Consider the following 22,253-nt stretch of genomic DNA (forward strand, 5'->3'; position numbering starts at 1 on the left):
TTTTTTTTGTTGAGAAAACGGCCTTTAAAGATGTGTAAAAAATAATGAACTAATAGATATCACCATGAAACTTCCTCTACAAGTCCTACAAGGACCCAAATAAACAAATAAACACCTAAATGTGTATTTTGGATGAAGACATGTTATGGAAGCTAAACAGGACATTATCTCAGTGCATAAAAAAACAATGCTTTGTCTCCCCTAAAGCAAACTTTTTGAGTTTGCTTAATACCAAAACTCAGAAATCTTGATAGCATCTGGCATTTCACTTTCATGAGAAAGAACATAACAAATTTCCCAGACAGTGACGAGCTTTACTGAATACAAAGGCACTGGGAAATGTTATACGATGTAGAGGAAGGAAGGAAAATCACTGTGTTTGACACAACTGAGGTCTTTAATCTACGTTAGGCAGGAAGTCAAGGTATCGCAGAGACAATAGCTTTCACTACAGGAAGTGACTCAGCAGTCCGCACCATCACTGCTTTGTTGCAGATGTAAGTGGAGGAGCAGCGATAGTGGGTGGGAGATAACAAACAGTCCAGGAGAGCATTGCAAATTAGATGATTCAACAGCCATCAGGGAGAAAAGGCACAAGGTAAGAGGAAAATTGCTTCTGTAATTAGCAAGCTGGTGTCAGAGCAGCAGATAAAACCATAATGATATAAGTAGATTTTACTATGATGCTGTGTACAGTATAACCACAAAGCCGGTATACAGCGACAGCCTGAGGGACAACAACAGCAATCTTGCAGAGGACGAAGATTATAGAGTTAATTTCTACTAAACAGCAGGAAGTGATCACAATCTGATAACTTAAACATCCCCCTGGTATAAACAGTAAGTAAAACTGGCAATTTGATGTTTTGTTTAGCCTCAAGCACAGTTTAAAACCTTTCAACAATCGAAGAGCTTTCCTCATGTGTTGGCAAACTTTTATCATGCCCTGAAGCCTAAAAGAGGACTTTCTCAACTGGATTAAAATGACATTTCTGATGAGTTTGTTTTGGCCCAAATGGCAATGGAGCTTTACTCCATTGAAACCAAAGTAATATAGCAGACTTGTCCTAAATTGACTTTCTCAGCAAGGCACACTTTCCAGCTTTATATAAGAGTGATTTTAAAGTAGCGCTCGGTCCAAACCTGGTCCAATCTTCTCTAAAGGGTAATCAACAGGAGAGGTTTCATGAAAAAAAAGCTGCCCGAGGTTCTCTCTGGCAAAATGTCAGTATTCTTTAAACAAGGAATGTGACTTGGCCTATAAGTGTTTGTGTGGAAACAGGAAGCAGTGTTCTAAACTTGGAATGTGACATTTACCTGAACTTTGATTCTCGCTTCCCTCCACTCCCTCTTCAAATGTAAACATAATATTTCCTCATTCAAAGGTACAGTAGATAACAGAACATGATAGCAGCTGTGTGCCACAGGAAAACAAAGGAAATGTAGGAAAGACGTGCAGGCAAACGAAACGGTGAGAAAAGTAACATCAAGCTTGTGTAATCAGTCTCACAAGGGTCATTTCGATAGATCTATTGTGATTTCTAATTCCTGTAAGAATGATTTACCTTTTGACAGAGATCACAAAACTCACGTTTGATTGGCTGAATAAAGCAGGCCATCTAGATAAATCGAATCATTGAAGGCTTTCCAGTAAGAGTTGCTCTCAGTCACATGCGTATTGAATCCAAATGTGTGTTGTGAAATCCCCCTCTCTCCAGTCTTTTCAATACTAACTCTACATAATGTAATGCACAATCAAATTAGTGTCAAAAATATACAGTTTAAGCCAGAATCATTTCTTTAAAGCAGCAATTAACAGATTTTACGGCCACCGAGGGGCAGCGGAAACAAGCTGTGAACATTCACATTGTTATCACCATTTAAGTTGATAAGGTGAATTTACAAGCAAACAGTCGTGTTCCTGAGTCCCATATTCACTTTCCTCTTTGCACAGTGTTTTTATGATCTTTATATGAATACGTTGATTAGCCTATAGCTGCTTGAAAGCTGCATTACTGAATAGAAAAAACTTCTGACTCCCTATTACAGAGGACCATTACAAATATTAAATTCAACATTCGGAGCCTTAACGCAGCAGCAGTAATGTCTACATGAGCAGAGAATGAAGTCGCTCTCCCCTCTGTGTCTGTTCTTTGAGTTTTGTTTACATCGCCGGGCCGGCTGTGCACGCCTTTTACCGATGTTCGCGCGTGTTAGCGTGCCACACCGGCTAGCTCATGGACGCTGGTCTGCACGGCGGTTGAAGTCCCGACCAACTGCGTTTCTGCAGGAGCTTATCGCCAGTGTGCGATGAATGGGGGTGATTGACACCTCAGACCCCACTGAAAGCCTCAATAGCAAAACTTCGTGGATCTCTAAATTCATAAGACAACTATTCGTCACTTTGAATGGTCACTAAAATGTCTTTTAAAAGCTTACTAATGCCCAACAGTTTTCATTATTCAAACTGCAAAACATTCATTCACAAATAGAAATAAATGACGATTTTCGGGGGAGACAGGATCCCCCGATTGCCACCGGGTATTTTGCACACTGCTTATCGCCCACTCTCCGGTTGCCCCTCATGTAAACAATGTTAGCTTTGTCAGCACTGTTGCTGCTGTTTGTACTGTTGAAACTGTTAGCACCTTTAGCTTCTAGCCGCCGGCTAAGCCAGCTCCATGTTGATAGCCGTGTGGAGGAAATAGGTATGCTCTTAATTCGGTATTGTCACTAAAACCTCATGGTGACGATATCAGATATGAAATATCTTTGATGAGAAAAAACAAGACTTTTAAAAAATACAGAATTTACAAAAGAAACCCCTCTATAATTTGTCGAAGATGATGATGATGATGATTGGTTTTGGTTAGACCAGATTGACTGAATTGTTCAATATAATCTGATATTTTAATAATTAACAAATAGCTGAAAAGATTAAGGTGTGAAATATTTCAAATAAATGACTAATGACTAGAAGTAAACAAAAAATGTAATGATTTTTTGTCAACTGCAACACTTTGAGTCGTCGTTGACTTAACTAGACTAAAGAGACATACAAATCTAAGAATAGAAATCCCTAAAATGTGATTAAAACTAATTTTAACGAATTTTTGTCAAAATCTACAATACTTGAGAACCTTTAAAGATTTGTTTGTCAGGTTGTCACATTGCTTCATACTCAAAAAACACTTGTATGAGCAATTGTCAACTATTTCTTCTGTTTTCCAAAGAAAGGGACAAGAGTCACCTGACCTAATGCTCTTTCCTGCCTGTGTTTTCTCCATATTTACTTTCTGGCATTTCCTAAAACAGCCCTGCAGCTGTGGCTGTCAGAGGAAAATGTGAAAGGCAGTAGAGAGCATAAGCACCTGATTCACATTCAGACATGCTTTGAGGTTTGAAATGAATGAGTGTTAATATAAAGAGCGCATGTACCTCTGGCATTTGCCAAGTTTGTAAAATAATTCCCTTCTGAGGATGTGACGGTCTCTTCTTTGATGTGAGAACAACGACTGGAAACCTTAACAACTCTCTTTCCACTTAAGAACAATGGAGTCTGGCAATTGTGTTTGTGTGAGGGAGCATTTCATGCGTTCTGCTTAGAGGGTATTTTTTCCCCTTATGTCTATTTACATCCTTCACACTTTCCACCCGCCCCCCTGGTGGAAACCCCTCTCATCTCCGACACTACTCAGCACTTTAAAATCCGCAGGAGCATATTATTGATGTTCGTCTCCGTGTTTTTCTGTGTCGGTGACCTAAAATGGAAAGATAATGGAGGACACCTCCTTAGCAACTTCTCCCACCGAGGGAATGACTGCCAGTCGCAGGGTCAAAGAAGGTGTGGGAGCGTTGATAGAAGCCATTTTCATCTGCAGACTAATGGCTCATTTTATGCACTCTAACAAATGGACAGGGCTATCATTTATGAAGGATAATGCCTTTAAAAGGGACATCGGTGGAGGCTAATGATCTGACCGGCACTCAGTTAGAAGCAGTCCTCTGTTGGATGATATTTACACTCGCACCTTTATGAGGCGCTTTCGCTGATGAATGCTAAGCTTATCAAAGTATACTGAAGACTAAATATTGTCAAGAAGTGTTATTTTCACCATTTCGTTTACGATGGAGATGCGTATCCAACAGGTAAAAGAAAACAAATGTAGTTTCCACTGTTTACTGAAGCCTCCCCTGTGAATTCTCACCGTTGCAAAAGTCCAGATATACACATGGAGACTTCCTGCTTCCCCCTTCCAATCCTGTCTTTCATGCACTTAATTACTCTTTAGGAATCACATGTATGCAGGTTCCTCACACATGTATGTTCACTGTCGACACACCCTCTTCCCCCTCTTATCACTGCCAGATTAAGGTCCCCACAGCACCCTGTAAACAAAAGCATGAATCACTTGCGCTTCTCTTCAACTGCCTGGCTGAAATTGATGGGTCCAAGCCGCACTAAATCACAGTGGGCGAGTGCCCAGGGGAGGCTAGAAGGCTAATACACACTGCCCATGAATACCATTGGCGGCAAGGCCAGTCCCATACGTCTAAATATAGTCATTTCAGAGATGGATGGGCCTAAGCTGAGCAGCCGTGGGGAAGGCGAGAACACCTATAAGGCTGCAGAGGGTTTGATAATTGTTGTCAAGTCAAGTAAATCTAGCCCAATAACACAAATTTGGGGCTTTACAATGTGTACAGCACACAACACCCTTGACAGACTCTGTGAAAAGGCCCCGCACCCCTATGTAGATATAAATAGCTCATTCTAAGCTAATGATAACAGGATTATGATACAGATTCTTAGTTTCCGGTGATTATACACTATTATATTACATTTCAACTAATAGGTTTTCCTAAATCTTACACACTTCGCCTTCAATATGGAGAAAAAATGGAAATGAACCGCAGAGAGAGCAACAGGGGATGGAACCCTCTTCCAGGATGGATAGAAATGTAATAGGTGTGTACAGAATAGACCAACATATGCAGCGGATAGAGCACACTCGAGTCATGTGGGAAAGAAAGCTTTCAATATCGATTAACATGCACCGCTTGCGTTCCAATCTCCGGCAGAACCTTCTTAGGAGAATGCGTTTCCTCTGTAAACCAGCGTGTGGACCTTTTTGACTGACTTTTGCTTTGGCAGAAAGCAGTGCAACTGAATTCAGCCGACAAGAAAGAGCTGTGCACAGAGTTGTGACTAAAATGTAATACCAGGGGACATTTTGAGGGAGCATGAAGAAGGATGGCACCCTGCCGGTCGACACAAACACTGCAGTCCATCAGCCTTAACAATACAAGGTTAATAGAAATGTGTGTATGCTTGTGCAGGTCTTTGCACACTAGAAGTGTAGCTGTCACTGAACTGAGGAGCAGAACCTATTTAGTCTGTATGGCCGTGTCAAGAGCATTAACATGCCATTTCCCCTTGGAAAGCACATGAAGTATTACGTCCCTGTGGGTTATTGCAGTGTTATAGTTGTATTGTAGCATTGTAAAGGTGTCCTCGTGTTCTAGTAATGTAACTGGGTTGCACAGTGCAAGTATCGCTTTTGTCTTGACAAGAATTGGAGGGATTACCGTGCAATTTTGATTTGTGAATGCCGATCGGCGGCTCCCTCATCCGACGTTATCATCAGATCAAGATTTTAATTTTTGCATTACAACCAAAATACCGGCAAGATTATTTCAGCCACAAAATGTAACATGAAATCTCAAGTGATTCACGTTTTGACTTTGCTCCTTACACCATCCTCATAAAAACAAACTACGTAATACTGTCACGCACATCTCTTTTCAACATGATTAAACCCCTCCGATGCAATTTGTCAAAGACCTTTATTTTGACACTGCCCTCAGGCCAATTATTACATTTGCTTCACTGTCACTGCTAAAAACAGGTTTTACAGCCTCACAGAGCCGCTAGCTTGGCTTTAAACCCTAATTATTGCATCGTTCCTCCTCCTGGTAACTCCTTCGCTTCTTTTTATGTTGCAACTGGGATGTAGACTCACCTTGCCCGATTCAAGGTGGGGCAGTAAAGCTTAATTAAAGGAGCTGCATTGTAAGCACCAATGGACATCTGTACAGCCTTATTATTAAATGAAGAATAATTTCTCCGTCAGACATGGATGACTCATGAGGGGATGAAATGCAGAGAGATCTCTGAGTGCTTCCACTGTTATCACCACAGTCATTACCTTTTTTTGTAATGAAAGCGACTATATACCACTTTAAATGTCTGGCAGTGGAAGAACTCTGTCTATAAGCCCTTCAGTGTGAAGTGGTTGCCTAAGGGTTAGTGACATTGGGGTCATCTTTTTCACTAAGGCAGTTCGAACCACATTTAACTTCTATCATAAAACACCTTTAAAAGCTAGAATCTCATCCGGGAGTCGTGCCAAAACAAGTCCAGTAATGCTGCAATAACACATCAGCAACTGCAAAGTGCAAGCAAACAGAGGAGGCTAATCCTCTGCGTTAGCAAACATTGTTGTCAAGTTTGAACACGGCTCTACATTCGCTAAGAAGGTAGGCCAGCTACCCTGTATGCTCTGAGCCAGATTAGCTTCCCGATTCAGCAAAAACATGCCTCTGATCTCCTCAGAGCTGGTTCCTCAGTGATAAACTCTCACTCAAACATAATATTTGTCCGGCATCAAAGCTGCTGACAACACCACTGGGATTACGATGAACATGGGATGAGTAGCCAAATATAGTATTTCACCCATTTACAGTCCAAACAAACAATAACAAGACGGTTGTTTCCTTAGAGATGAGAGAGAATTATGACTCAGATCAGATAAATCTGATTATGCGGGAGAGAATAAAGTTGAGCTGGTCAATTGCAACAGCCTGAATTTGATGAATCCATTAATCACTTGCAAGAACAGTGGCAATGCAGATGGAGCTAATAACAGCAAAGGTACCTTGAACTGCTCATTAACTTACTAAATGTGCCAAAATAGATTTATGTAAACATCTTTATGATGTCATACAAAAATTGTTTACTTGACGTCATATGCTCCCTCACACTGTTCAAGGTGGGAATGTTGCGCCAATGTTGTCACACCTCGTTTGCTTCTGGAACGCTGGCATGCTATCTAAATTCTCACAGACTCCAGGTCTCTATGAGACATACCAGGCTTTCAACTAACTCCAAGCTAAACCCATCCACGTCATTATTAGAGGCAAGTTATGTAGTATAAATAGCGTGAATTTGCTTGAGGCAGGTGGGTGAATAGGTAAGTCAAACAAAAACGACAGACTTTTACCCAGGAGACCGCTGTTCGTGTCCTGTGTGAATCCAAGTCAACGTTTACTTATGTCCCGGTAGTTTTGTAACTTAACTAACGGCACTTAACAAGCATACTTATTATATGTAACACACCTATTACAACCTAAACCACAATGTTTTCCTAAACATAACAAAGTCGTTTTGTTCCTTAAATAAACCCACAAATTAAGCAAACCTACGTTGGAAGTTTATTTTGAAACGAGCGGTGACTCTGCGTTCCCTGTGAACGTGGAGATGCTATGTGTCTTTCTCATTTCCTGATTCTGTGCCTCCTCGATTCCTTTCCTCGCCTCACGTCTTAGTAGGGAGATGCGAGCGGAGGAGGCGGAGGACGAGAGGAGTTGAGGTAACAGGCATTTAACAAATTAGGCTTCCTCACCTCGGACCGTTATTTTAAAGCGACGTCAATTCAAGTTGACGTGCGGCATATCTGCATCAGCTGTCCATTGTTTAGTTATACTGCTGTATTTTATGATCTCTGTCAGATGAGCATCACAGTGTTCATGACAACTTAAATATTTACTATTTATTCAATTTACAATGTGGCATAATGGGACAAGAATATTCGGATGTCATGCATTTTTCTTTAACTCTCACATACAGCCTTTATTTATGTATAAATATAGGCTGTATAGGAGAGTATATATATATATATATATATATATATATATATATATTATGTACACCCAAACACAGTCCTGTCTGTCTATATGACAACATGGAATACATATTATATTAGTGCTAAATTTAAGAGATGTTTTTATTGACATAGTAATTTGACGTCCGCAGCTGTTTGCACTGGTAAACTTCATGTCAGGATTATAGCAGTTGACTTGGATGTAGCCTATAGTCAGGATAAAATCACAAGTTCCAGGTGAATATCTTTAAGAAATGTGGTCACAGAGCCTTACGAGGAGCTACACAAACTGAACGGCAGAATGTTTGATGGCACATCTGATCCAGCCATGGTTCCAGATCATTACAGCTGTGTGTCACGCCTGTTTACGTGTCCCGTACAATAGGTGCACCAGTTTTTCCCCGCTCATAGCTCCTCCGGCAAGTTTCCTCGATCATCAGTCCTTGAGATGGGTTTTAGGATTTGGGATGTCCTTCAAGATTGTGACCCAGAAAGATTTCTGGGGATCGAGAGTGAGGAGACGAGGAGGCATAAAATCTGGAAATGAGACCCTGTGCATGTATAGAGCTTGTGGAAACTGACACGCCGTTACTGACTCGTCCAAAGCTGACACTAGAGGGGTACCTAGAGCGTCATATATTGAAGCACAAGGTCGCCAAGCGTCGGTATTCGATAAGTTGAGGATGGTTTCATTTCAAGTTTGTGGTCTTCAAATTGTCTCAAGTGACATCACTTAAGCCAATAAATTCCTACAGCCTCCGCTTGAGCCCCGAGGCTTTACGCAACTTTTTTTTTACTTATGCACAAGAACCCCCCCGATCTGTGAACAGACTTCTGTGTGAAAAACACAGTTTTCTCTCCAGTCTAAAATCCCTCAAAGTCCTGTTCCTGCCAGCTGCAGCAGGCAGCTGCACTACAATCAAGAGTCTTCAATTGCATCTCTTTAGAAGCCTGGAACAGCCTGTAGATTACAGTGAGATTGATGTATCATAAGGCCACAGATGGCAAAGCACAATTCTCCTTAATGTCTTGATGCTCACGTCGTAGTAGCTGCAGCTTTCTCGAACCACATTAGGGGCATTTTTTCTCCAGTGCAGCCGTAGCTTTTTGTAAATCGATAAAATGACAGGCCATTTCCAACAACAATGCTGAGCCCTTTGGTACACGTTAAACAGAATGACCTTTAAAATCACACGATCCCAGAGGGTGATCCAATTATCTGCATTCATAGCTGAAAAATGTTCCATTTATCTGATGGGCTTTGTGGATTTTCCCACTGAGACGAGATATAATGTTGATGCATTGCAAGTTAAAGTGGCGCGTCAAGAACGGAGGGCTGTAGAACTTACCAACAATCACCAATTAACCTTTCCTGTCTGCTCTACATTGTCTCTCTGGCCTGTCACTTGTCAGCAATCTGAAGTTTTTTCTTTGGCTTCTTTTTCATTGAAAAGGTCATTTATGGCTGTCAGGAATTAAAGCAAGGGCACAATGAATCTTTCATGACATTGCCTCATCTTTCTAGACTTATATAGTCTGCATGAAAAATACATTTAAAAAAAACATGACATGAGTCATAGTACGACATGTGAGACAATGGCTTCATTGTCGTTCCTAAACGGCCTGTCTAATATATATAGTTTGATAAAACAATATGTGCAAGACTTAAACAAAAGCTGATGAGTCAAGGTAGTACTTGAAAGTATTCTGCTCGATACTTCATGCTTCCAACTAAATATCTAATTGGTACTGATTATGTTCAACCATCTTAAATGTCTGCAGATGCAAAACCCTGTGTCACACAAATGACAAAGCATTATGTTTGGTCATTGGATGTTACATCATGAGCCCAAAAATGCTGACAGTCGAGCCAAATTGCAAGATGTGGGAGGCGGTAGTTCAATCGTACTGGACTAAACTGAAAAACTAATTTTTTTTTGCTCTTCGTGTCATTGCATTACACAAGACTGAGTGCAGTCTCTGGACCAGACTTATTAACTTTTACAGGATCCTAAAATAAGCACTACGTGTAATTTCCGTTCAGTCCAAAACTTCCCTCAAACCCCGGAGGACAGCTCGTCTCATTCCTGCAAACTCTCATTCTGTACCCTGCGAGAAAACCTTCCAATAGACATTAACTGTGTGAGATGCCATTCTTTATGGGTGGAGATTGGGTCAGTTGGTGTGTTTATGAGTGCAGCGAAACTTCCAGATCAGCTCATAAATGTGATTCATGCTCGTGTGTGATAGAGATGTCCTCAGAACTCTAAGGGCTCAAACCAAGGGCACGCCGGGAGAGAGAGAGAGAGAGAGAGAGAGAGAGAGAGAGAGAGAGAGAGAGCGGGGGAGTCCTATCATGCGTTTGGTTTTGTGTGGTCTGTGCAAGGTTGTCCGCAGAGTTTAGTCTGGAGTTCAAGCTCTTGGATAAACTGGAATTACAGACATCACTATCCATCCGTCAGTGTTCATAAAGTTAGTTGACGTTGAATATCTTACGTTCAAGTGTTGAGTGATTGTCAGCATACATGCGTATTAGGATGCGTCTGTCGCCGTGACAGTCTCAGGTGTGTCTCCCTCCAACGGTTTACACATTTTCCAGCAGACGGTAGCATCTTCAAAGGTTTGCTAATGATCTCACAGATGTTTGCTCGGGTTGAAACGTGTGTTTAGTGCGAGATTTACACACGATTGTGCTGGATTTTCCAGGGAATTTATGAACGGCCTGAACTGGTTTCAGTAGCAGCCAATATTTTCAAAGCACACATTATTGCATGTCGCAGCAGTAAGAGCACAGGTGTAAATAATCACATTGACGAGTGCTCACTTCCACTGGGCGTCCTAACAACTCATGTCAGTGAGGCTGACGTGAGTTCAACTATGTGGAATGTGGCCGTCATTAATGTTATTAACTCAACCTGCGCTTTTCCTGCTTAGCCAAGTCCAAATGTCTGATCTATTGGTATTCTACTATAACACCTCGACAACGTGCGCAGTAATATACTGTGGCGCTGATCATTGGTGTGTCATCACAGATCAGGTTGCTGGACAAACTTTACTAGCTTTTTATAACTACATGTGACGTCTTGAACGACACAAATGTAACCGTTTAATGGCATTGCAGATTATCTTTGAATACAAATGTAATGTGGAAGTTAAATAACTTCAGATGCTTATCTCAGTGATGCACCATTACACCCATTTTTATATTGCTCTGATATTTACATTGTTACCATAAAAATAACAGTAAGCCAGTTAAGGCTGGGCTTATTCAAGCATACAGATTCATGACTCTCCCTCATATTACGAACGTGACAAACGCAGATCAAATAAAAGCATGACTCTGGCAACATATTTAATGCTTCATGAGAAAATCAATACAAAATCAAATAATGCACTACACTGAGTCATGTTCATGCGAAAATCATGTGTCCCTTGATGCATGTTAACATTGAAAGTATTAGATCTCAAACTGGATCAAGTAATTGATCAACTTGTTCCATCGCCGATGTTTATCTGTATTAGTACACATAAAGCAGAGCAGTCCTGCTTTTTCACAGCTTGCATGAACTCAGTGTGACAGGAATGAGAGTGCCGCGTGTTTGTTGTCTCTTCAAACTACAACCTCCGATCATTGCCCTGCAGAGATCCACTGAGGTGCTGCAGTGACTGTGTGATAAAATTGGCTCAATTTTATTTGAGTGGCGAGTCACTTGTTATACTCTTTTTTTTGTTACTCCAACTGCTTCTCTTCTTTGCTCGCAAAACACATTCTGTAAAATTCAAGGCCTTGCTGCTCTTCCCCTGCTGCCCTCTCACTTACGGCCCACGCAGGAGGGAAGGGTAGCATTGATTGCATCCTGCCATTTTGTGGATGTCACCAGTCGCCACTATTGGCTGCACTAAGCACTACAACCATGCCGCCGATGGCTGGATTCAGCAGTCAAAGTTGCTGGGAAGGGAGGGGCACACAGCGAGGCTGAAAGGTATAAGGGTACCGTGGGGATTAATGCTTAGTCGTGGATGTGTTTAATAGACCTGCTCGGCAAGCTTTCCTCTCTCTACACACATTGGAACTATTCCTCCATGTTTGACTGGAAAGACAAAGTAATGCACTCAAATTGAGTTGGAGGAAACCCAAAGACACTAACCTGACATATATATATATATATATATATCACATACCATACACTTATGGTAAAATGTTATTGCCTAATTAAGGGCTCATAAATCTTATTTTCCGGTATTAACAAACAAAATAGTTTCACGTTTTTGACAGGTTTTGGCAAGCTGACAAAAAGCACTGTTCATTAGTAAACAAGAGCTATTTTTTTTTACCGCTGACCTAGATAAGAAGTTTTCGAACGTCTAAGAAGGAGGAATAAGTTATCTCAGCACTCTCTCTGCCTAGAACAGCAGGGATTGGATTTAAAGTAATTCCTGGCTGTTGCCCTTGAAAGGTAAACCAGGGACAAAATGTCAAGTTTATTTGCCCAGCGTCATAGTTATACAGTGCATCTCAATGGGCTTTACAAAGCACACAACAATGGTTGCCAAGCCAGTTCCAACAGTTTGAAAGAAACTGAAAGTTTGTTCAAACATACAAAAGAATTGGATTATGATACAAAGTCAGGTTTTCCCAACATGCCCGCTGATTGTAAATGCATTCATCTTTGTCTGTTTTGGTGATTCACCTCCTGCTCAGGAAAATCCAGAAAACCACTGAATGTGCTCACCCTTTAGGACTTTTTGAGCAAGTTATTATTGTGCGTGTACCTTTATGTCAACGAGGCCAATGAGTAAGCCGTATCAAAAACACAACAATGGACACTTTGTTCCCTATTTGTATTAGTTAACCAACTATATCTGAGGTTGTAAAGTAGTAGTTGTTAACCACAGATATTTGAAGTCCTGTTTCCATCATACATTTTTAGGCACATTTTGAAGTATCGCATTAGAAAAGCTGTGTGGAAACGGGAAAAATTCAACAAAACTTCTCCAATTGAACAAAAAACATGTTTTCATTCGCTTGAGGTGTTTTTTGTTTTTGCTGAAAAAGAGTTGATTGATTTGCATGAGGGGTAATGACATGCCATTGCCAAGTAAATTCTGACATAGCAGATACTGAACTCACATGTCCTAGATATATTCTTATGACGTGTGAATGTTTGTTTTTGTCTCGAAACGGCATGAAACATGGCCAATAGCATCTGACATTAAATAACAATCAAAACTTGCCCATTGGAAACAAATTGCTGAAGATCTCCATCCGTCTGTAGATGGGTTGGATGGCCAAACAGACTTGTTTTGTTTTCGGTTCACAACCTCTACTTCTTACTCTGTTTATTACAGTCATGTGTAGCCTTTAGCACCAATCTCTGACCAAAGCAGAGTATATTCACTCCAAAGCAGTTGATTGAAACGGGCCTTATTCACACAATTTCCAAAGTGCGATTAATATTTGCTTGACAATTCAGTGGAAATATGGCTTTTGTGTATCTGAATAAAATACAGCATTTGTTGAGGTCCATAACTTTTTCGAACTGTATTAAAAACATAATATGTTTATGCCAGCATGGAGGCTTCAGTTCAGTTACTACTAATGAGCCAGTTGCATTTTAAATGGAAACTAGCAGCAGTATATTGTGCTTGCAGATTCTTATAGAACTTTCAGAGTTAAGTGCGAACACGGCTTAGATTCTTTAAATCTCGTTGAGGCTGAGCTTTAGTGGGGCTTTGGGGGGTTTAACAGCTAAAGTCTTAAACAGAAATGAGATACATTGGAGTGCTGCTTGTACCCGCATCTTCAAGACTCTGATGCAATGATGCTCGTGTAATGCAGTAATCTTAAAGAAGTTTCCATTTCTGTCATTTAAAAACCGCACAACTTCTGTTTAGTGTTATTTTATTCTATTAAAAATAATGTATTCACTGAGCTCCACAAATTCATTTTCTTTTGTATTAGAGTAATTGGAAGATTGGCCGATGTTTCCAATCACTGAAGCATTAGGAAAGGTCACATAAATCACTCTTTGAGCAGACACTGAATCTTTGACATTTTACAGGCACTGAGGAAAAAAAGTTGTTTGACAAAAAGTGTGACAATTTGTCTGTCGCTAAAAAAAAAAAGTATGTAATGCTTCAACTTCACCAGTTGCCGGACTCTGATATGTGAAGTTTTCCCTGCACTGCATAACAATCTGCCTGATTAATCATAGCAACAGGTCGAGAGTGCGACTCAAACACAACTGGACTCTCCCGAGCTCAGAATTTCTGTCAAACTTTATTTACCCGTTGCTGAACAACTTTAGCGGTTTACCAGACCTACTGCAAATCATGTTAAAGCGACAGATAAAACTCAGCGTCATGGATTAAACTGGTCTCCACAGCAATTAAGTACAGGATGAAACCCGACATGCTGTGTAACTAAGCCGCAACGCTGCTGTCATGTGGGGCGGGGGAGGCATGAGACTTTGACACCATGGTTTCCCCTGTGATAGTGAATCGAAAATTTTCTATGTATTGCATGTGTGTGTGTGCACACATAGCCAAAGACAGATTACAGACTGAGCATTAAATGGAATTAGTATCATTAATGACGGCTGCAATCCATTTAAGTGAGCCAGCTCCAGAGCTGTGGTGCATGCTCACACCAATGACATTACTGGGACACTTAATGGAATGGAGTCATCGTTTATGTTGTCACTGTGTGCTACACTTGTACACTGCTTTGACAAGTTTGACAGAAACATTGGGTGTAGCAACATTGAACTCATCAAGTTAATTCGCTGGGATCTGGGAATGCAGCATCATCACTCAAGAGAAGTCAGACACTGTTGAGCAAGGAAGTGATTAGAGAATCCCACTGGTCTTAAATCCTCGTGACCTTTTTTTTTTTTCATGGGTTTACTATACATTTTGGAATAATTTTCATAGGAAGTTTAATTGAATAGGTAATTTGCAATTATTACCAAAAAAGAAAAGCTTGATTTTAATCCAAGTAAACATATATATATATATATATATATATGGTTGAATGCTTGCCTCCAGATAAATATGTAATGTTTTTGTTATCCTGCTGTGCACTGACTACTCTTGTGACTCACTTTAAAAAAAAGTTGTTTTTATGTCCTTATGTCATACGATTATATATTAATATTATTTTCCACGTTCACAGAGTTCAATTTTTTTGGTGTGTCTAAATTTTGGCTACACAGTTTATTATAGACTTATCATAGGACCTGATGTTGAACTTTCGAAATAAAAATAAAAACTCACACCCTTGCCAAAATTGATGCCATATGTTTTAACACAGGCTAAATGATCGAAACTTTTTTATATTAATTTAGAATGTCCCGCAGTAATGCAAAAGGGTAAAGCACTGTTTACTTTGTACTGGCAATAAATTGGAATTTATTAACTAAAAGTTTGTTCTCTTGTTAAACTGTTAAACTTTGACATGCTCTAAAATAATAAAAGCATTTTATCATTGGCATTGTGCCTAAAGTAAGCGCAGGGACTTTCCTATTTCCACATTTAACTAGATTGACTTCAAGAGCACCTTGTACCGTCCTAGTGGACCCATATCAGACTCTACCAGTTAGCAATTTCCTCAGCAGACATTTTGTCTCGTCATGTTACTAACAACATTAACTGTATTGCTCCTTGTAATTCAAGTCTCCCAGTAAGTCAGGACAGTGCGACTGTGATCCAGCATGCACAATCCCAGGGGCCTGAAACTGAAGTAGCTAAATGGAATTCAGTCGTAGTTTTCATCACTCACTTTAATTGAACCTGCCTGCCTAAGAGTTTGAGTCCATTCCCTGCTAAACACAGCATACCAGGGGGGACTAGTACTCCAACAAAAGGAGCACTAGTAGATATAAGTCAGAGGCGGGGCCCACACAAAAAGCACAACGATTGAGGAAAACATGACGTCAACACCTCACTTTTGCCACTCCCTGTTCGGTCAATCCAGCAATGAGCATTACTGCATGGGACAAAAGACCTACAACAACCACAGCAGAAGATGAGAGAAACATTCCTGTAAGCAGGGGCGTCGTTAGGGGCTGAAGCCCCCCTAAAATGTTCTTCTGCCCCCCCCAAATAATTTGGCATTATTGGATTTTAAAAAAAATTTAATTTTTTATTTTTTTTTGGTGATGTCATTAAATTAAACTATTGTTTCTCACATGGACAAGTTATTTATAACTCTAACATGCTACATATGTGCATGCGTTCTGGTTTGTATGTTTTCTCCCCCTTCAAATTATAATCCAATAGCCTATCATCATACTTAAGGACACTGTCAGGTCCATTCTCCATCCATTGTGTGCGGTCCCTTTAAGAATTAGGATTGGCAAACATGCCACTCCCCTTGGGGCTAAGCCCCCCCTTTCTATGTATCCTAGAAACACCCCTGCCTGTAACAATACATTTATCATTTGAGTCATAGTCATCTGATGGCTGATAACTCCTAACAGTGAAAGTGAAAACGTTGACATCAGTCAATAGAAGAGACTTGAGAGAAGTTTAATGGCAGGATTAACAGCTACAGGAAACAGTGATGGGGTAAATTTGTTGCATTAGGAGTCAGACAAAACTAAATTATTGATCATCCATGAAGAGCGTTCAGAGGGTTATGAATACGCTGAGGTTTCGAGAAAAATAAAACAAGCCCAGTGGTGTTGAGGGTGATAAGGCCCATACTGTTGATTTAATATTGTATTTGCTATTGCAACATCAACCTTGACGATATTGTGTCGCAGTGGGCTCATAAAAACATAAAAACCTGCAGCCAGGGCAAAGGACAACACCACAGCAATTCAGAATGTATTCCGTGTGAACAGATGCTGCAGCAGACAAGAGACACGGGCTCACTGGAGAGTGTCGGGTAGATTAAATGTCAACCACTTCTAAAGGTGTATCAGTTGACCTGCTTCTGCTGATGAAGTTGTTTAGATGCACTAGCATGACTGACTGCTGTCTGTTGTGCTGCTCCAAGTAGGCATACTGTATGTGCGGCAGGAAGAAGTCAACACATTATGCATAAAACATGCATCCAATATGTGCATATGTAATGTAATAACACCAGATCACGAGAGTCATTTTAATTCCATTTTCTTTTCTCCACTTTTAAGTGAAATGGGAGAAACCTGGCGGAGGGATTCGGAACACTGATTCTATGGCGCATAACTGCATCTACTCCGCCACAACAAGGTACGTGAAGCAGGAAGTAATAATGACTGTGGTCTCCAAGATCCAAAGGCAGAAAAAGTATGATATTGTTATGGTGTTATTCAGTGTCTTTGTCTCCTGATGAATGCTCTATCCTCCTGCGGCTGAACGGCTTTTCGTTTTGTGTGGGCCGGTGCGGACACCACTCATGCGTGCCACACAGTTTTCAGATCCTTTGTCAGTATTTTTGCATGCAGTGCTGTTGTCTATTTGAACAAGGACACCAAGGTGCTGGTCCCATTTGAAGAGAGGAAAATATAATTAGACGACAAGTTACCAATTTGAGTTCCATCATTTATGTGAAGGATATCTGCATCTTGATGCATTCAGATTTGTATGTGTTCATGCGTAGACGTTTTGGGGTTCACTACAACCTGCGGGATGTTCCTTGTTACTGATGTCCCCTTAAATAACAAAAGCCATTTTTGAGACAAGAACATTTTATCCATTATTTTGTGATTGGAAAGACTACCAGGAACCAAAGTAAATATGTTTACACAGAGGGAAGACATTAACAAATCAACCCGTGAATATGTTACCTTAATGCACAACATTAATACTCATTTTTGCAGTTGAGCACTGCTCAGATTCCTCCTGTCGTAAGTGTCTGAGATCTCTTTGGCAGGCACCGTTCTTGCTCCCTGTCGCTCCTCGTCTCCTCGTGCTTAATTATATAAATGACTTCCAATTACTTCGTGTCTGTCACACACTGGACAATCAGCTCTCTTATTAACACTCGCACTGCAAGTGCCATTGCAAATCAATGTGTGTTATGACTCGAGAATTTGTTGTGTGGATTTAGAAGAGACACGTTTTTAAAGGATGATGCTGGCATCACTTTACAATTAAGAGAAAGAAAAAATACAAAACCTTTTACTACATTTCCAAAGTTTTGACTGTATATCCTGATCCAATAAAAAATATGTTGTATCCCCACGTTTCGCCAAACTGTTTTAGCGGTGTCAACACAGAATCCCTATATAGCATTAGTGATGTCTAGCTGAAGTAGGATAATTTCAGAGTTTGTTTTGATCTCTTTCTGGTATTTGGTGATGATAATCAGATTAGAATAAGTAGGTGATCTGTGTATGGACGTGAAAGCTGCATGTAGCAAGACTTTTGCACAAAAAATACAGCTTCCCCATCACCTGTGTCACATTCCCCCCATTTTCCAAAATTGAACTGTCACACAGAAACTGACTCTGATTCCAAAATCACCAAAATCAATAAATGAAGAGGAAACCTAAAACAGATTTATAAAGCTTGTGAAGGCCAGAAGCATGAGTCATTGTTTATCAGCATTTGTGTGTCTTGTGAAACAATGTTTTGACCAGTGTGTGTGTGTGTGGGGGGGACGATTATAGTAATATTCCATGATTACATGACTGCTTCTGATAAAATGACTAATGAATTTCCAAAAAGTCTTCAACCGAGTGAGAAAGACCCTTTGAAACATATAATAGATTAAAGACTTTGCCCAGTGGCTATTGCCATGGAGTTTGAGCAAGATCAAATAGTCATAATGACCTCATGGGAAAATCTACATGGATGTTAGATTCAGCAAAAAAAAAGAGCTCTGCTGCAACACATCAAAGGCATTCATACAAGTCTCAACTTGTTGCAGCCTTCACTTCTTCATGAATAGGGCTTCACTCTCTTCGCTCTCACACACGCAGCACAGATCACCACACTTCTTTGCACTTCCTCTTGTTGTTCAGGGTCCCAGCACACACCCTCAGCAGTAAAACGCATTGTAATTCCTGGTCATAGTTCTGGAATCATTAACTTTATGCACTTATAGGGACAAGTCTGAAGGACGGTATTCACGCAGTGGAGCACCGTAAGGGATCGGAGACTGAGAAGAGCTGAGGAGCAGCACCAAACCCTCCTGAGGTCAATTCCACTCAAAAGCACGGCAGAGCAAACGCGAGTTTCAACCTGCCTGCAGAAATCCTTGTAGTGTGTTTAATGTACATTGAAATCTGTTTGAATTTGTTTGTTCTCTATGTTACAGGGAAATGCCAAAGAGGCGACAATGGACTACACATTATTGCACGCACTTGTCTGGCTTCTACCTGCATTCACTTTTACAACACAAGGTAGGCCTGTGTGAAACTATTTGTTGTGCAGAAACATTTATTTGAAGTAACATTTGTTCAAAATGATGAGGGAGTAAATCCTTTTCCTTCAAAAGGTTGGAGGATCAGGGTGTAATGTTCTAATAATGTAAAGTGTAACAATGTGATTGTGTTGGTTACAACGCTGAAGCGACAAGAAGCGTTTGTTTCCTTTACATCTCAGGTACAGTATTTGTGTATTCATCAACAGAGTTGGTGAAACTAAGTGTTAGCCCCGGGATCGTCGCAGAGTGCGGCAAACAGGTAACCCTGAACTGCGACGTGTCATCGCCACCAGAGGAACTATCAATCAAACACATGAAGTGGTTCCAGAGCGACAAATCCGTCTGTTCAGTGGACATGGAGGGACAAATCACAAACCACACACACTCTCTAAGAGATTTCTATTGCGAGTACAAACACGGACAACTGTCCCTCATCTTGAAAAGAGTGAAGCCACAGGAGAAAGGAAAATACACGTGCAAACTGCAATCCAACCAGGGAGCTCCGGACAAAGAAACAAGAGTGGAGTTACAAGGTCAGTTATATGTCTCAACACCATTCGTTAAACTAAAACAAAAAGAATGGTTTCTCTTTGGCTACTTCCTCAATTGCACTGGTGGCATAAGTATTCACATTCTTTACATAGAGGTGCCCTGTGGCTTTTTTCTTTCTCTCCAGTCAACAAACAAAAAAGTATTTACATTCAGTGTTACTCACCAAAGTGCACTGTGTGTGTCCTCGTGGTCTAACAAATGTGTTGAATGCACTCCCTTCATTATAAAACATTTGAAGAGCTGATTTATTAAATATTTTGAATCTTGCATCGGACTGACTGACTGGTTTTGCGATGATCATGGTGTATTATAATTACCATTGTTGAAATACGTTGTAATCACATTATAATGATTATAAGTTACTCCCAGCGGTCATTATTTGCCAATTTGTTCAATTTGTTCTTGTATAGATTTAATGATATTTTCTTCATTTTACTTAAACAATGATCACTTAGAATTACTTCTAAACACATTTTAGTGCATTATAAAAAGAGTATAATGTGGGAGTTATAATATACTATGACCCTTGCAGATTATAAAACATTGTAACCATGTTTATGATGCGTTCTATGGGCGTCACACAAAGTGTTAGCCTGCATCGGTTACATTGATGCTTATAGGCTCTTGTCATTTCTCACATACTCGATTAATTTCCTCGCCTCCTCTCTTCAATTCTTAGTCCCTTCACACCTGAGAAGCAAGCGGAGGAGTCGTGGCAATTAACAGAGTGAAACATCCTCGAAGCCGTCAGTTAAAAACAACATCAATTAAAGATGAGGCGTGGAACAGCTGCATCAGCTGTCCATTGTTTAGTTACACCGCTGTATTCCATGAACTCTGTCTGATGAGCAGAACAGTGTTCATGACAACTTATATATTTACTTTTCTAAATTTGTTCACAACGTGGGATAATGTGACAACAATGTGTCATGCCTCTTTTATATGTCACAGATGACGAAAAGACTTTTGCAAAGGATCGACGAGGAGGCCAAAAAAAATAGGGAAATGAGAAGTAGTCTTCTTCTTCACTGCCTTTGTTGGTTCATTGTCGAGTATCTCGGTGCATTTCCGGCACATGTCGGTCAATACAATTGCCTAGTATGAAACCATTGGCAGGCCCATGTGTAGCGTCACTGGCGTGCGCACACGTGCGTGTACATGTGTGTTCTACTGCATGTGGAATGAAAACGGAGACCAACTCATTAAATGTCATCTCCATAGCGCTGCTTGTGGCCCATAGCTCCCAGTGGTAGGAGGTGAATAAGTACATTTACTTAAAGGAGCATTGTGCAGGACTTAAGGGGATTTATTGTCAAAAATGGAATATATTATAACTATATCTTCAGTAGTGTGTAATCATCGGAAACTAAAAATCGTTTTTCTGACTTTATACCTCTACTCCTCTACAATTCAGAGGCGGTTGGTGAATTACAACTATAGACTTTATCATTGGTTAATAGGTAACATATTACTGTTTTATAGATCAATAATAACCAGTTTGTAAACACAACCTATGAGTTGTCAGGTTGGAGAACATTTCTCTTCCTGGTTTGTTTCCCCCATCAGGGAGGCCACTTAATGGTTTATGCTCCTTCTGAACTGAAACCACTGTAGAGAATCTGAACCAAAATGAATTGTTACAAAATTATTAATTAATTATTTACAACTGCAACCTAATGGATATATGAAAAGGAGAATTCCACAACCCTCTTTTTTTTTTTTAAATAAGGTACTTCCTTTAGTGGATTATTGCTGAAGAACCATTTAGTAATGACTTAATACAATTTTTAACTGCAATTTTTTAATGAGGCACCAGGTGTAAATCAATTCTGGTCTGCAGCTCTTTTGCTGAAATTAAGTGGTTGAACCAGCCAATTAGAGGCTCTTTCCTGATGAATGAATTAGCTCAATAGCTATAAAGACAAAGTCAGTTATGCTTATTGAAGATTAACACATTGAAGGAAAATAGATTTTATTTTACAACTTTGCAACCCAAAAGCTGTCCTTTATACTGGCTAATCTGTATTGCATTTGAATGCATAATTTAATGATTTCTTAGCTAATAAATACATTTGTTAAAATGTAAAAATCTGTATGAATTACCAAAATGCCTATTAGAATGTGTAATGTTGCAGCTGGTTGAGCTACTTTCTATACTGAGGTGTAACCTATTGGAATAAACATCTTATTTCATAAACTCATAATGCATTTCGTGTGTAAAATCTCAATATGCAAAGTTTCTATAATTGTCAAATGAACATATTTATTTTAAATGTGGCTCGTATAAAGCAATGTACAACTACAATATTTGAGTGAATGTGCTCCCCACCACTGCTCCGTTGCGATTGGTATAGATTTGATCATGAATATCAGTGAGGTATGGGGGGGGGGGGGGGGGGGGG

At 40.1% G+C, this 22,253-nt stretch overlaps 1 long non-coding RNA gene across 2 annotated transcripts in view; it reads left to right on the forward strand.

Moving 5' to 3' along the window:
- Positions 1–561: 561 nt before the first annotated feature.
- LOC116398388 (uncharacterized) overlaps positions 562–22,253 on the forward strand; it is a 24,044-nt gene continuing 2,352 nt past the window's right edge. Inside the window, exons 1-5 of one of the 2 annotated variants that reach the window (XR_004213751.1) lie at positions 562–598; positions 17,081–17,159; positions 18,979–19,070; positions 19,192–19,276; positions 19,506–19,832. This is a non-coding gene — a long non-coding RNA (uncharacterized LOC116398388). Of the gene's footprint in view, positions 599–16,693; positions 16,955–17,080; positions 17,160–18,978; positions 19,071–19,191; positions 19,277–19,505; positions 19,833–22,253 lie in introns of those variants that run through there. The other variant, XR_004213750.1, reaches the window with a different exon arrangement.

This window comes from Anarrhichthys ocellatus, unplaced genomic scaffold, assembly GCF_004355925.1.
Source record: "Anarrhichthys ocellatus isolate YVR2014 unplaced genomic scaffold, GSC_Weel_1.0 scaffold83, whole genome shotgun sequence".
NCBI classification, from domain to species: domain Eukaryota; kingdom Metazoa; phylum Chordata; class Actinopteri; order Perciformes; family Anarhichadidae; genus Anarrhichthys; species Anarrhichthys ocellatus.